The sequence below is a fragment of the Ovis aries genome, chromosome 7, assembly GCF_016772045.2.
Source record: "Ovis aries strain OAR_USU_Benz2616 breed Rambouillet chromosome 7, ARS-UI_Ramb_v3.0, whole genome shotgun sequence".
NCBI classification, from domain to species: Eukaryota; Metazoa; Chordata; class Mammalia; order Artiodactyla; family Bovidae; genus Ovis; species Ovis aries.
This window is the reverse complement of record NC_056060.1, coordinates 65,392,291-65,406,270: the sequence shown is the minus strand read 5'-3', so window position 1 is coordinate 65,406,270 and position 13,980 is coordinate 65,392,291.

The following is a 13,980-nucleotide window of genomic DNA, read 5'->3' as shown; positions in this document are numbered from 1 at the left end:
TCTACCCTTCCCAGAATATATGAGTTTTCAAATAAGCACAGAAATGAAATGAAAGCCAACAAGCAAAGGCACGCATTCTGCAGATAAATGAGTAAAGAGCTTTTATCTAGTCTTGTAATTAAGGATTAAAATGTTCTACCCTCACACAAAACCTGCATGTCTCATCCGGAGTAATTATAAAAGTCATCACCATCATGACGGAGCCAGGGCTCCTTCCATCCAGGGAGAGAGGCTCACAGATCACCAGTTTCTGTTCCATGTGGCAGACGTGCAAGAGTGAGGACTGTCTCCTGGTCAGTCAGTCGACACCCTACTGAACTGAGGTTGTTAAGCGGCTGGCCTTGTGGAGGCAACAGTCCCCCAGGCGCGCGTGGAGTGAAGAGAAGATGGCTTCAAGGCATGTGTAGCAATCTGAGCAAGGAACATGTCTCATAAGGGCCCACTATGTTCATTTCTTCATCCATTCAACAAACCTTTAATGAAGTTAAATGTTTGTGTATGACCTATGCTCCAGGCATGGGTCTAGACTCCAGGGGTAGAGCAGAAAAGAAGGCAAATTCCCACCTTTTGCGGAGGATGTCTTCCAGTGGGGAGAGAGAGCACACAAACAGCTGACGCAGGGTACATCTTAGGGCAGGGGAGGGAGAGTGATGAGAAGACTGCTGTTTGGGGTAAGGGTCCAGGGAGATCTTTCCAAATCCGTGGCAACCGAACAGAGTGAAGGGAGAGTGGCACGCAAGAGGATCCCAAGGGGAGAGACTTGGAGCGAGCTGGAGTGCCAGCGCCTGCGGTGGGGGGCCTGGTGCATTTGCTTTTGATGTATTTGAGCAACAGAGGATGAGACAGAGAATGAGATGGTTGGATGGCATCACGGATTCAATGGACATGAACCTGGGCAAACCCCGGGAGGTGGTGAAGGACAGGGAAGCCTGGTGTGCTGCAGTCCATGGGGTTGCAGAGTCAGACACGACTGAGTGACTTAACGCCACCACCAAGGATGAAGCAGTGTGTCTGTAGTCCAGGGAGAGAGAGGTGGGAGGTGGGGTCGGTCTGAGGGCCATTTAGGACTTTCACCAAGTGAGATGGGAGCCCTTGGAGAGGGTTGAACAGTGAAGTGACCAGATCTGACGTAGGCTTTCCAGGGGCAGGGCTGATCTGGGGAGAATGGAGGGAAGGGGAAAGCTGGGTGTAGCTGGTGGCTCATTGGCTGCTGGTTTCTGATGGTGGTTTGCACCAGGGTGGTTTTGGTGGGGTGTGAAAAATGGAAGATTATGGATAATTTTAATGGGGAAACCCAGAGCACCTGTTGACAGGCTGCCTGCGAGATGTGAGAAAAGAGAAGATACCAAGGACGACTTTAAGATTGTTATTCTGAGCTCCTGGGAGAATGGAGTTCCAGTTGAAAGGATACAGCTAAGTGAGGCTGAGCCAAAGGCTGGGGGCACGGAAGCAAGAAAACCTGGGGTGTAATTGTTGATGAATTTCCCTGCTTGCTCTAATGAGAAGGAGGTTGCAACTGGTAGGCAGACTTGCCTGGTTTGGTGCTCATAGTATTTATTAAATAACTGAATCAATAACTGAATTCGCTACTGAGGCTTAAAACTCATGGCATTTTATATAAAAATCTGGATTTCCTGCTCTTTTAGAAAAGTGGCAGTTCTGGCAACACAGGTAACAGCTGATTGGCCTCGAATGACAGCTGGTGCCTCCGGCAGGGCGTGCCCTGCTCAGTGGACAGTCACACCCTCTCCTCCCTGTTATCTTACCATTGAGGCTACCTGTCCTGTGCCCAGGCTCCTCATCTGAAAGTAGGGATAACAGCAGTACCTACCTCCTGGGGTCGTTACGAAAATTGGCTGAGATAATTCATGTGAAACACTAGCATAGCACCTACTAAATAGTCAAAAAACACTTGCTATTATTACTGTTATTACTATCATTGTTATTATTATTAGCTGTCTGGTCTTAGAGGGCTTTGAGTTTTCAGAAAGCTGGAAGGGAATTCTGACAGGAGCTGAGGGGTGAGTGAAGCTTCCCTTCATAAATGACAGCAGCAAACCCCAAAGCAGGATGGGAGGCAACGCGAGCTGCCAGATGCAGAGAAAACAGTGTCTGCCCAGGTGCTATCGGCCCCGCAGATCAGGGTTCATTACTCTTCTTCCGCAGAGGTCGGCACGGTGGCCTCGATCACCCGGTGACTCATCTAACAGCCCCCTGAGTTTGCCCAGCTTGCGGCATCACAAATTACATTTGCAGCCTGCTTATCAGGCAAACTAGGAAATTAAACCTAAACGGCTATGGTGTTGCTAAGTAATATGGCTGCGTACACAGACACCCGAGGCTCAGACCGTCACAGCCCCATTAAAGCATCATTTCCCACTGTGGCTAATAAGGTTTGAAACCTTCAAAGGAAACCTGCTGTTCTTTTTTAAGGTCAGAAAATGGGGGTAACTTGGTTATAAGCAAGAGATAGAATTTCCCTTCCTAGATGCTAGGGGTGTGTGTGTGTGTGTGTGTGTGTGTGTGTGTGTGTGTGTGTGTAGTGTTCAAGATACCAGTCTTGTGGCTGATTGAGGCAGAGGGTGGGGGGATATCAGAGACAGCCATCTTGTCCCCAGGACCCCTCTGCTCTGGACCATGTCCGATTCTTTGCAACCCTCTGTCCATCAGATTCTCCAGGCAAGAAAACTAGAATGGGTTGCCGTGCCCTTCTCCAGGGGATCTTTCTGACTCAGGGGTTGAACGCGTGTCTCTTACGTCTCCTGAACTGGCAGGTGAGTTCTTTACCACTAAGGCCACCTGAGCCAAGGGAGCCTGGTCAAATCCACCTCTGTATCTGGCACCTGGACCCCCGGAAGTGTTTTCAGAGTGGCTGTTGTCTTCCCTCTGCCTGGGAATACTTCTCAGTGGATGATGGGAACATTCCTGGTGATTTCTCCCTCAGGGCAGTTTCTTCTTTAGGGGTCTTTTCTCTTTCTGCAATGGGGCCCTTGAGCCTGGAGTGGAATCTTGGCCCTTGGGGTACTTGGGCAGCTGAGCTGGACCAGGGTTTCCTTTCTCCACTACTCTCCAGTTAAAATATCTGTGTCCGGTTCAGGGTTCGTCTTCTTGTGGACTCACCAGGTTTACAGCTTGAGGGTACAGCTTCAGAGTGAGGCCAAAGCTCCACGGCTGCCTTAGTTTACCAGGTAGGGACTTAGGGTGAGTATCTTTACCCCTGTGCAGCTCTTCTGAGACCCCATAGTTTCCTGGGGGCAGGAAAGCTGTCCAACACATCTGGGCCATGTGGTCAGGGGGCTGGGGCAGCAGGAGCCCTTGGACCTACTCCAGCTCCGATCTCTGGGAGTACTCCCTTCATCTGCTCTGATCTAGACTCATGGCACAGGATCAGTCAGTCAGTTTAGTTGCTCCGTTGTGTCCGACTTTTGCGACCCCATGGACTACAGCACTCTGGGCTTCCCTATCTATCACCAACTCCCGGAGCTTGCTCAAACTCATGTCCATTGAGTCAGTGAAGCCACCCAACCATCTCATCCTCTGTTGTCCCCTTCTCCTCCTGCCTTCAATCTTTCCCAGCATCAGGGTCTTTTCCAATGAGTCAGTTCTTTGCATCAGATGGTCAAAGTATTTGAGCTTCAGCTTCAGCGTCAGTCTTTCCAATGAACATTCCACAGTTCCTCTGGAACTCCACAATTCCTTCTGAAGGTTCATTCAGATAGCCTGGGCCTCACAGGACTTCTGGTTGCTGAGAAGTTGGTGGGGAAGTGGTCATAGGCCCCCTGGAGAGAGATGCCTGCCTCTCAGAGGATGAAGCCAGATCTGAGCTCCATCCTGTCCTCACTCTTGATAATCTGGTCTAGCCTGTCCTGTCTTTACAAAGCAGAGGCAAGTGGAATGCCGAATCCCTTCTGGCATTTGTTGTGTGATATGAGACTTGGCTGTGCCCAGAGGGGACACAGACTTTCAGACTTGGAATCAATCAAACTTTCCATAAGGGTGCATTCTTTCCAACTTTGGGGCCAGCTGCAGGCTTGGAGCCATCTCCCTGGGGAAGAGCTGCGTTCCTCTAGAACCAGATGGCCCTTGGGGACTATCTGGGCTGGTCATTGGTCTGATGATGTTTCTGACACCCCCATCCCACCCTCACATATCATACCAAGAAGCACTTCACCAAATGGGTCTGATTTCAGGTCAGCCTTTTATCAAATAGTTGATTTTAGATATTGACTTTCAATTGTTAACCACCAGTACATCCCATTTTGTAGTGCTTTGCAAACCTTGTGTGGCTGTGAACTGTGATTTGTTTCTTAGGAATGTACCATGGTGCTTGGGTTTCATTGTTTAGTTCTCATGTAACTATTTTGCCAACTGTTTTCACTACTAATTGGCTACTTAATAAGTTAAATCAAGAGGTACCTGATTTCTATCTCCTTTTCCACTATTCCTAGGAAAGAAAATTCTGATCGTATTTAAACAGCACCCATTTTATTTCTCTGGAGAGTGGACACTTGCTGTGCTGAATAAGTGCTTTATGCTTTCTGTAGTTCCTGATGCTAGAAAGACTTCCAAAGTGTGATTTAGCTCCAAGCTAAGTGTCTCCACGGCTCTGCTGACCTTCCGGATGATCGGTGACTTGCTACACGTATGTCTATGTACTTGCCCATTTCTGAGATCTTCAACTGCAACTGAATTTCCTGGGCTGGCATAAGGACAAGGGAAAGGGACTGGAGGCCACTACCCCATCGGGCAGGGTCTCTGGACAGTTTCTGGTCATCTCGATTTTCCCAGGGCCTTCAAGTCACTACTCTCACTTGTGGATAGCAGCATGCTGGTGGAGCGGGCTTGCATTCTCGAGACAGTCCCACCTCATCTAGAACTGTTTCTATCACTATCTCTGTTGGAATATCCCGGCCAGGTCTAGAGTACCCACCCTTCTTCCTTTCCTTCAAAGAGAAGACAGTAAGAGTCCTAAAGATGGTGATGTACCTAACATCACCTTCATTATAACAGTGAAAACTTTTAGAAAATTCAGATGATGAATTATTGCATATTCATGGTGGAAAATACTGAAACAATAGAGAAGTACTACAAAAATGTAGAAATTGCCCATGCATGTGTGCTTCATCAGGTCCTATTTTTTGTGACGTTAGAGTCCTCTGTCCATAGGATTCTCTAGGCAAGAATATTCGAAAGGGTTGCCCTGCCCTCCTCTAGGGGGTCTTCCCAACCCAGGGATTGAACCTATGTCTCATAGGTATCCTGCAATGGCAGGCAGGTTCTTTACCACTAATACCACCTGGGAAGCCCCATGACCCAATGTTAACCCATTAGGTAACCAATAATAACTTTTTCAAACATCTATCTCAGAATCAGAATATATATATATATATATACATATATATATATATATATATATATATATATACACACACACACAGATATATATACTCACACGTATCTCAGAATCAGAATATATATATATATATATATATATATATATATACACACACAGATATATATACTCACACGTAGGTATATATGTGTATATATATATATGTCACTCAGTCGTGTCCAACTCTTTGCAACCCCATGGACTGTAGCCCACCAGGCTCCTCCATCCATGGGATTTCCCAGGTAAGAGTCCTGGAGTGGGTTGCCACTTCCTTCTCCAGAGGATCGAATCTTCCCGACCCAGGGATCGAACGCAGGTCTCCCGCACTGTAGGCAGATGCTTTACCGTCTGAGCCACCAGGGAACTCTAGGAATACATAGAGAGAATTTATGCTTTTGAACTGTGGTGTTGGAGAAGACTCTTGAGAGTCCCTTGGACTGCAAGGAGATCCAACCAGTCCATTCTGAAGGAGATCAGCCCTGGGATTTCTTTTGGAAGGAATGATGCTGAAGCTGAAACTCCAGTACTTTGGCCACCTCATATGAAGAGTTGACTCATGGGAAAAGACTCTGATGCTGGGAGGGATTGCGGGCAGGAGGAGAAGGGGATGACAGAGGATGAGATGGCTGGATGGCATCACTGACTCGATGGACGTGAGTCTGAGTGAGCTCCGGGAGTTGGTGATGGACAGGGAGGCCTGGCGTGCTGCAGTTCATGGGGTCGCAAAGAGTCGGACACGACTGAGCGATTGAACTGAACTGATATATATATATATGTATGTATAGTTGTTGTTCAGTTGCTCAGTCGTGTCCAACTCTTTGCGACCCCATGGACTGTAGCATACCAGGCTTCCCTGTCCTTCACCATCTCCCAGAGCTTGCTCAAACTCATGTTCATAGAGTCTGTGATGCCATCCAACTATCTCATCCTCTGTTGTCTCCTTCTCCCAACTATCTCATCCTCTGTTGTCCCCTTCTCCTCCCGCCTTCAATCTTTCCCAGCATCAGGTCTTTTCTAATGAGTCAGCTCTTCGCATCAGGTGGCCAAAGTATTGGAGCTTTAGCTTCAGCATCAGTCCTCCCAATGAATATTCAGGATTGATTTCCTTTAGGATTAACTGGTTTGCTCTCATTTATATACACACATATATATATATATTTTTTTTTAAACAATGGGATCATACTATCTTGTACCTGCTTTTCCCATTTAAGATTGTAATATAAACATTTTCAGATGTCATCAAATTACTTTACATCATCATCATTCATTCATGATATGAACACATTCTGATTTATTTAACCAGTTTCCCATTACATGAACTTTAGGTTGATTCCTATATATATGTATTTGCCATTATAATCATTGCTATAATGAACATCCTTGAAGTTTCCTCTTTATGTCAAGGTTTAGCACATTTTATAAGACTTTGATTGATAGTCCTAAATTATGTTCCTGAAAGTACATATTCCCAACCAGCTGTGTATAGATGCTTTTTATTGCCATTTAAAATATACTTGTCAATTTTATAGGTGAAAAATGATCATCTCCTTGTTAATTTTAATATCTTGGATTCCACGAGGTTAAACATTCTCCTTGTGGTTAATTGGCTGGCAGAGAAATCTTGTGCTCCCTTGCTCCCAGAAGATGGAATTTAAGTGTCATTAGTTATCACTTAGCAAGATGAAATTGGGGCGTGCTGCCAGGGAGCTGAGGGCACTTAAAGTAGTTGCTATTAGCCTTCAGAGCCTAAAACAAATCTTCCTAAGTGCCTGTTTTCAATCATCCCTGAGTGGGCCTCCTAATCTGAGAGCAGAACTGGATGGAGCATGATGTGGGATGCAAGGGGCTTGGAGTGGTCTTGGGATGCAGGCAGAGTGCCTGGCTAACCAATAGATTGGTTTTCTACACCTCCAGTCTTTCCCCTTCTTATTCGCCTCATTCAGGCAGAAAATCATATGTCAAAAACCTTTCATTGTGTTTTGAGGTGTCTGTTCCTTTAATGATGGGGTAACTAGAGTGTTTGCAGTCAGGGTTGGTATTTTGAATCTGAGGTTGGTGGTTACTCTGTCAAGTATTTAACAGGTAGTTTAGGACAGCTGTGTATGGATATCAGGGTTCTAGTATTTCTAGGTATGCAGGTCTGCAGGCCCAGGTGAGAGCAGAGGTCAGATTAAAGGCAGGAGAAGAAGGGGATGACAGAGGATGAGATGGTTGGATGGCATCACTGACTCAATGGACATGAGTTTGAGCAGACTCCTGGAAGTGGTGAAGGACAGGGAAGCCTAGGGTGCTGCAGTCCATGGGGTCACAAAGAGTTGGACACAACTGAGCAGCTGAACAACAGCAACATTGTGGGTATGAGATGTGCTCTGAATCAGATCTATAATCTGGAACATGTAACATGCAATGTGCGGGGAGAATCAAGAGTCCTGGGGCAGTCTGGCTGGGCTTGGGGGAAAGGCAGAGGCTCTGTGCTCCTTTCAGGATACAAAAATGACTTTAGTGCAGCTCATTCCGGGGATGAATCTGGATGACAAAATCACAAGGTGTTTTGCCCCTGATTCCGATAACTGAGTTTCTGAGGAGAAAAGCCATGGCTCTGGCACAGGCCTGGGAGGCAGGGAAGTCTGAGGGGTCACTGGCTTCCCTCCAGCCCAAGAGAGTGGTGTGAGCTGCTCTGGTGATGGCTGGGCTAGAATGGCCCCTCCATCATCCCAGACTGGCATGTGCTCCCAGAAGAGCTGCCGAGGTGTGAGAGAAACTGCGTCATTACCCAGAATATGGGAAGGAGGATGGAGGTTGTCTGTGTAATTTCCTGTCCTTGGAATCCAATATAGTCATAAATAAGCTCGGAGAGGCAACCGGTAGGAGAACTGAACATGAATGCCTCTCGCTTGGGAAGCGCTGGGAACTGAGAGGAATTCAAATTGCATCTTTCACGTTGGGTTATGTGTCTAAAGTATCAATAACTTGGCCAAAGCTAACTGTAGTCGGCTGACATAAAGGACCCTGCAAGATGACATAATGCCAGGAGACTTTTCACAATAGAAAAAGCAGGTTTGGCATAGGTGAGCTCTGAACTCTCCTGAGGCGCTAATCCTGGACTGCCCACAGTTCTCTGAGAGTTAGCGGCAAAGAGTATCAGAGCATCGTGAGGGGGATGTAGGGCAGCCCTCCTTGCTGGGAAGAGACTTGGGGTCTTTTGGTGCTGAGTACACAGAGGAAAGAATTTGAGAGGGTGAGTGGCACACATGGTTGGCTCCCCATGGAGAGGAGAATTGCCTCGTGGAAGGCATTAGGTCAAACTTAGCGCTGTGCCAGCATTTATTACTAATCACCGTGAAACTGCTTTGCGTTTTTCATAGGACTTTCTTATAGATCTTATTTGATCTTCTGAATATAAAATATTTTCCACAGGTGTTTTAAATTTCAGTTTTTCAGTCAGTATTTGACCTCCGGCTCAGCCCCCCACGGGAGGGTCAGTTTTTATAACACGTGTGTAGACAAAGGTATGCGTGTTCTCCAAGCCATGGCAGTGCATATTCAAGGAGTCGGGCGTGGACTGCCAGTCCTGAGGGGGGCTGTCTACACAGCAGGGTGAAGATCTCAGAGTCAGACCACAGGAGATGCCACTGGAGGCTCAGCTTCCTCTCCACTTCAGAGGCGCTGAGGCCTCGTTGTAACTAGATCTCTGTGTAACCAGGAGGGAGCTCCTTTCACCTGAGAGCTGCTGTCTTTGCTGCATAATTTTTTGAGCAGGTTATTTAAGCTCTCCAGGCCTTAGTTTTCATTTATAGAATAAGATAATAATAGTATCCATCTTAAGGAACTGTGTGACGATTAACTGAGTTAATACCTTTAAAAAAAAAAGAGCACTTAGCTCAGGGAGTTTGCACTCAATGCTTATTAACTATTATGGTGACAATAATGACAACGATGAGTACTGGATTTCGCAGAGAAGGCAGCCTAGGATTCCTAGGCAGTTTAAGGATCCCCTTAGGTCTAGGATCACAGTCTTCCTGGTCTTCAAGCAAGGTTCCAACAAATACTCATGTTATACCTTCATGGCCTTGCCAGGGACACAGTGAAGAGCCTAAGGGAAAAAGGCTATTGTTCTATCTTCCTCTGGAAGGGGCTAATGGAAAAATAACCAGGCCTGTGAATTCAGGAAATAAAAGGTCAAAATGGGAAAGCTGATCTTGAGAATTTCATTAATCTCTTCAACTGCATTGAGGGCAGCTGAGAAGTGACTTCTCACATGGGTCCCCAAGAATTAAAAAAGCAGATACTGTCCTCTAACTCTTGCTCTGCTCCTTATCAGCTGTGTGACCTTGGGCTGGTTGCTTAACCTCTTTGAGATTCAATTTCTTCATTCATAAAATAGGAATAATACATTATAGGGTTGTTGGAATTACTGAATCAGATTATATCTGTAGAGTTCTTGGAACCTGGTGAGGGCTCAATAAAAGTCAGTTTTCATGCCGGTTGTAATGTTTATTATAAATACTTATTATTATAATAAGTTACTTAGCTTACAATTGACAATTTGGGAACTGGTTTCTTTCAGAGCAGGGTTTGTCCAGTGATGGTCCTCCTTCTCACCCTAAAAGATGTTAATACTCAGGGGAGTTCCCCTACCCTTACTGGTCCTGACCCTCTGAGCTTGGTGGTGGTCCATGTGAAGATGGGGAGAAGGAGCTCTCCCCACCTGGTTGTATGAGGGCTGGGTCAAAGTCATCCTGCCTCTGCCTGGGTCAGAAGTGGGCTCATGGCTCCTGTTGGATGATAGGGGCTTCTGAGGATTTCAGGGGTGATCAGACTCAGGTGTTCCTCATCCCTGGCTCCTTCTGCTGGGAAAATACGTAGGAGTAGAATGGCAGGAATACGTGGTAGATGTGTGCTTAACTTTGTAAGAAACCACCAACTCTTTTCCAACCAGGTTATCCCATTCAGTGTCCCCACATGTTCTGGTTGTACAGACACATGGGCCACGTTTTCTAGTCTTCCTCATATATCAAAGTCAGTTCTTTTCAAACTTAGGGGGAAAATATATATATATATATATATATATATATATATATATTCAAACTTTAAATATATATATATGAAGTAGAACTTGAAAAGTGGAAAAGGTCATACCTATACCCCTCAATACATAAAGCAGATTAGGAAATAGAAGCTTTGGCTGAAGAGCTGGGGAGGTGCTTGGAGCCAGAAGCTTTCTCTTGGCTCGGGGGCTCAGGGGAGCCCAGAGTGATGACCCTGCTCTAGGCACAAGCTTGAGTCAGCTTTCGTCAGATCAAACTTTCAGTTGAGCTCTGAGTCGGCCACAGCAGGAATGATACTGGCCAGGCCTGGGCTGCCTGCATCTCTCTGCCCGCCACGCCCAGAGTTCCCCATGAGGCCCCCCAAGCTGGCACAGGCTGAGGCCCCCAGAGGCCGACCAGGCGCAGCAGCCCAGCAGTGGGGCTGGTGTTTCCTGCTGGCTGGCATCAGTCTTTCCACCACCACGGTGTGTCACTTAAACTCGCTCCGTCTTCAAGACACACATCAGAAGCTGTGTGATTCCAGATACCAGGAATAAAGAAACAAATTGGGAACATCGTGCACAAAAAAGATTTTAATCAAGATTAAACCGGCTCTGTGCGTAGATTCTGCCACTCTCCTTATTGTGATCCTGACAGTGATGCGGGGGGCGAGCAGGCAAAGGCTGATCCCGAGGCGGCTCACTCTCCTGGCACTGACACCCCGTGTAGCCCGAGTGGCAGCTGACAACAGACAGATGGGTCTCCAGGGGCACACAGCCTCCCAGCTTGACTGGCTCAGGGCTCCAGTCTGAGGATTCTCCAGCCAGGCCCAAGGAGCTGCGTCCCACCATGCTCTCCGCAAGTTCCCTCCTCCTCCTCTTTTTACTTTTTATTATGGGGACCTTTAAACATGTACAAAAGTAGATAGAATCATATCATAAGAACCTCTGTGTACCCACAGTCCCGATTCAACAGTTATCAATACACCAACCTTGTTTCATCTCCACCCTCACTCACACCCCTCCAAGTTATTTTGAATCAAATCTCAGACATCCTATTATCTCATCTACAGAAAGGTTAGTATATATGGCTGAGATAACTTTTACTTTTTCTGAGGAGCTGGTGGCTCAGTGGTAAAGAATCTGCCTGGAATGCAGGAGACCCGGGTTCAGTCCTTGGGTCAGGAAGGTTCCTTGGAGAAGGGAGTGGCTACCCACTCCAGGATTCTTGCCTGGGAAAACCCATGGATAGAGGAGCCTGGTGGGCTACAGTCCATGGGGTCTCCAAGAGTTGGACTCACCTGAAGCCACTAACAGTTTTGCTTCACTTTCATAGTTTCATTATTATGCCTGAAAATGGGCAATGTTTCTGAGTGTTTCTAATGAGAGTCAAGGGTGAGGACCACAGTCCGAGTGGGAAATCACTTCCCCTGGTGACAGGAGCCAGGTCTGACGTGTTGGAGGAAGCTTGGCATTTTTTAGAGAAAGCTGGCAGGAGCTCAACTTCTAAAACTCCACACTCAGAAGAGGAAACAGCACAAAGTCAGGCTGACAACTTGCCTTGCTCAAGGATCCCTAACTTTTAGGTTCAGGAATCTTGTCATCTTGTAGTTGAAGCTTTCTAATTATTTTTGAGACACAGTTTGTATCTTAACCTAAAGGGCAGCTGCTGTGGGGTTCCCTAGAGAATAGTCTCTTGGGGGCTTCTGGTCTGATGTCATGTCACTCTGCAGGCTTGCTGATACTACCCTAGGTTTCGAGTGTCCAGTCAGAAAGCTGAGGTTTTGTTTGTGACTCTGCCATTTAAAGGGCTGTGCAGTTTCCTCGTGTGAGCTGTAAGGATGGCAGCGTTGCCCTGGTCAGCTGGCACGGGTGTTTGCTGGAAGTGATGACGGTAGCTGCTCTGACTGGTGAGTGGGCTGGAAGAGTGCTCCCCCGTCTGGCAGTGCTCACCGCCCACCCTGGAGCCATCCAGGCACTTTCCAGGCCCCAGCTCCTTCCCCAGGTCTCTGGTGATGGCTTCTTCCAGGTGTGGAGTGGGAGTCAGCTGGGCTTCCCTGACCCCCACAGCCCCCAGGGCTGGTGGGCAGAGCAGACCCTTGCTTCACGTCCCCCCACTCCCTTCCTGGAACTCTCTACAGTGGGTGGCGTGGATCTCCCTGGCTGACTCTCTTCTGAGCTGATGAAAGTGTCCTTGCTCACACCTCCAGTCCCCTCAGGAGTAAGACTGCTTTGGCCTTGGCTCACCAGATGTCCCTGGATTCCAGTGGGGGACAGGGAAAGAGGAGAGGACGCTCTGCTGGTGAAGGAGGCTGCACGAGGGGGCAGCGAGTCGCCAGGGTCTTCTCTCGCCATCTCTCCTCAGAGGTGAACGCTGCTTTGTGGTGGAGGCGCCCAGCAAGACGGGCTCATCCGCGTGGCAGCCAGTGCAGTGGGGCCAAAGTCTCAGAGGCTCCCAGCTAACAGAGCCTCCTCCCCTCAGCAGGGGCCAGAGCAGGTGCACCCTCAGCAAGGGTGCAGATCCTTGGAGGGTGGCCACGGGAGGCCCTGTTGACTTGAAAGTTAGGGACAGAGGTCACTTCTCTGCCTCCTTTTAGATGCCTGGGAGACCAAGGTGTGTCCCTAGAGGGTCTTGTGTGTTCAGGAGCTACAGCTTCGTGGCTGCATGGACATTCCACCCCTAGAGCCGGGAAGACTCCCCTCGTCCATGAACCCTGGGCTTCCGACGTGGTTGGGGAGAGCCTGCTGGCCCAGCTCTGGCCCTGCCTGCCTGGTGGGTCTGAGTTGTAACTTTGAGGGTTTGTCGAAGTGGGGCGTGGGGCAGGGGTGGGAGCCTTGGTTGTGGAGTCAGGAGAACCCGGATCCCATTTTCTGCCAGTGGCGGGGCCTGGGGTCAGGTGGTACAGCCATATTGGAGGGAAGTTCGGTGACATCTCTCGAAATCACAGATATACATATCCTTTGACCCAGCAATTCCTCCTGTGCAAAAGGGACATATGTGCAAGGAGGTTGATTGTGGTGCATTTGTGTTAGCAGGAGACTGGCGACATGGAAACCCCCAACCTTGGGCAAGTTAAATGACCTGTGGTTACTCCATACAATAGACGTTCAAAAAGAATAAGGCAGCTTTATGCATTTGCTGCCACAGAACGGCCTTCAGTGACATTGTTGAGTGAGAAAGACAAGGCTGAGCAGAGTGTATAGCATGCTGTGCTGAGCGGAGCTGCTGTCATGTCTGACTCTTTACCCACCAGGCCCTTCTGTCCATGGGGACTCTCCAGGCAAGAATACTGGAGTGGGTTTGCCATGCCCTCCTCCAGGGGATCTTCACAACCCAGAGATTGAACCCAGGTCTCCCACATTGCAGGCGTATTCTTTATCATCTGAACCACCAGGGAAGGCCATGAATACTGGAGTGGGTAGCCTAACCTTTCTGCAGGGGATCTTCCCAACCCAGGAAATGAATCAGGGTCTTCTGCATTGCAGGTGGATTCTTTACCAGCTGAGCTACGAGGGAAGCCCTGTATAGCATGCTACCTTTTGTGTGTTTTTTTTTTTAAAA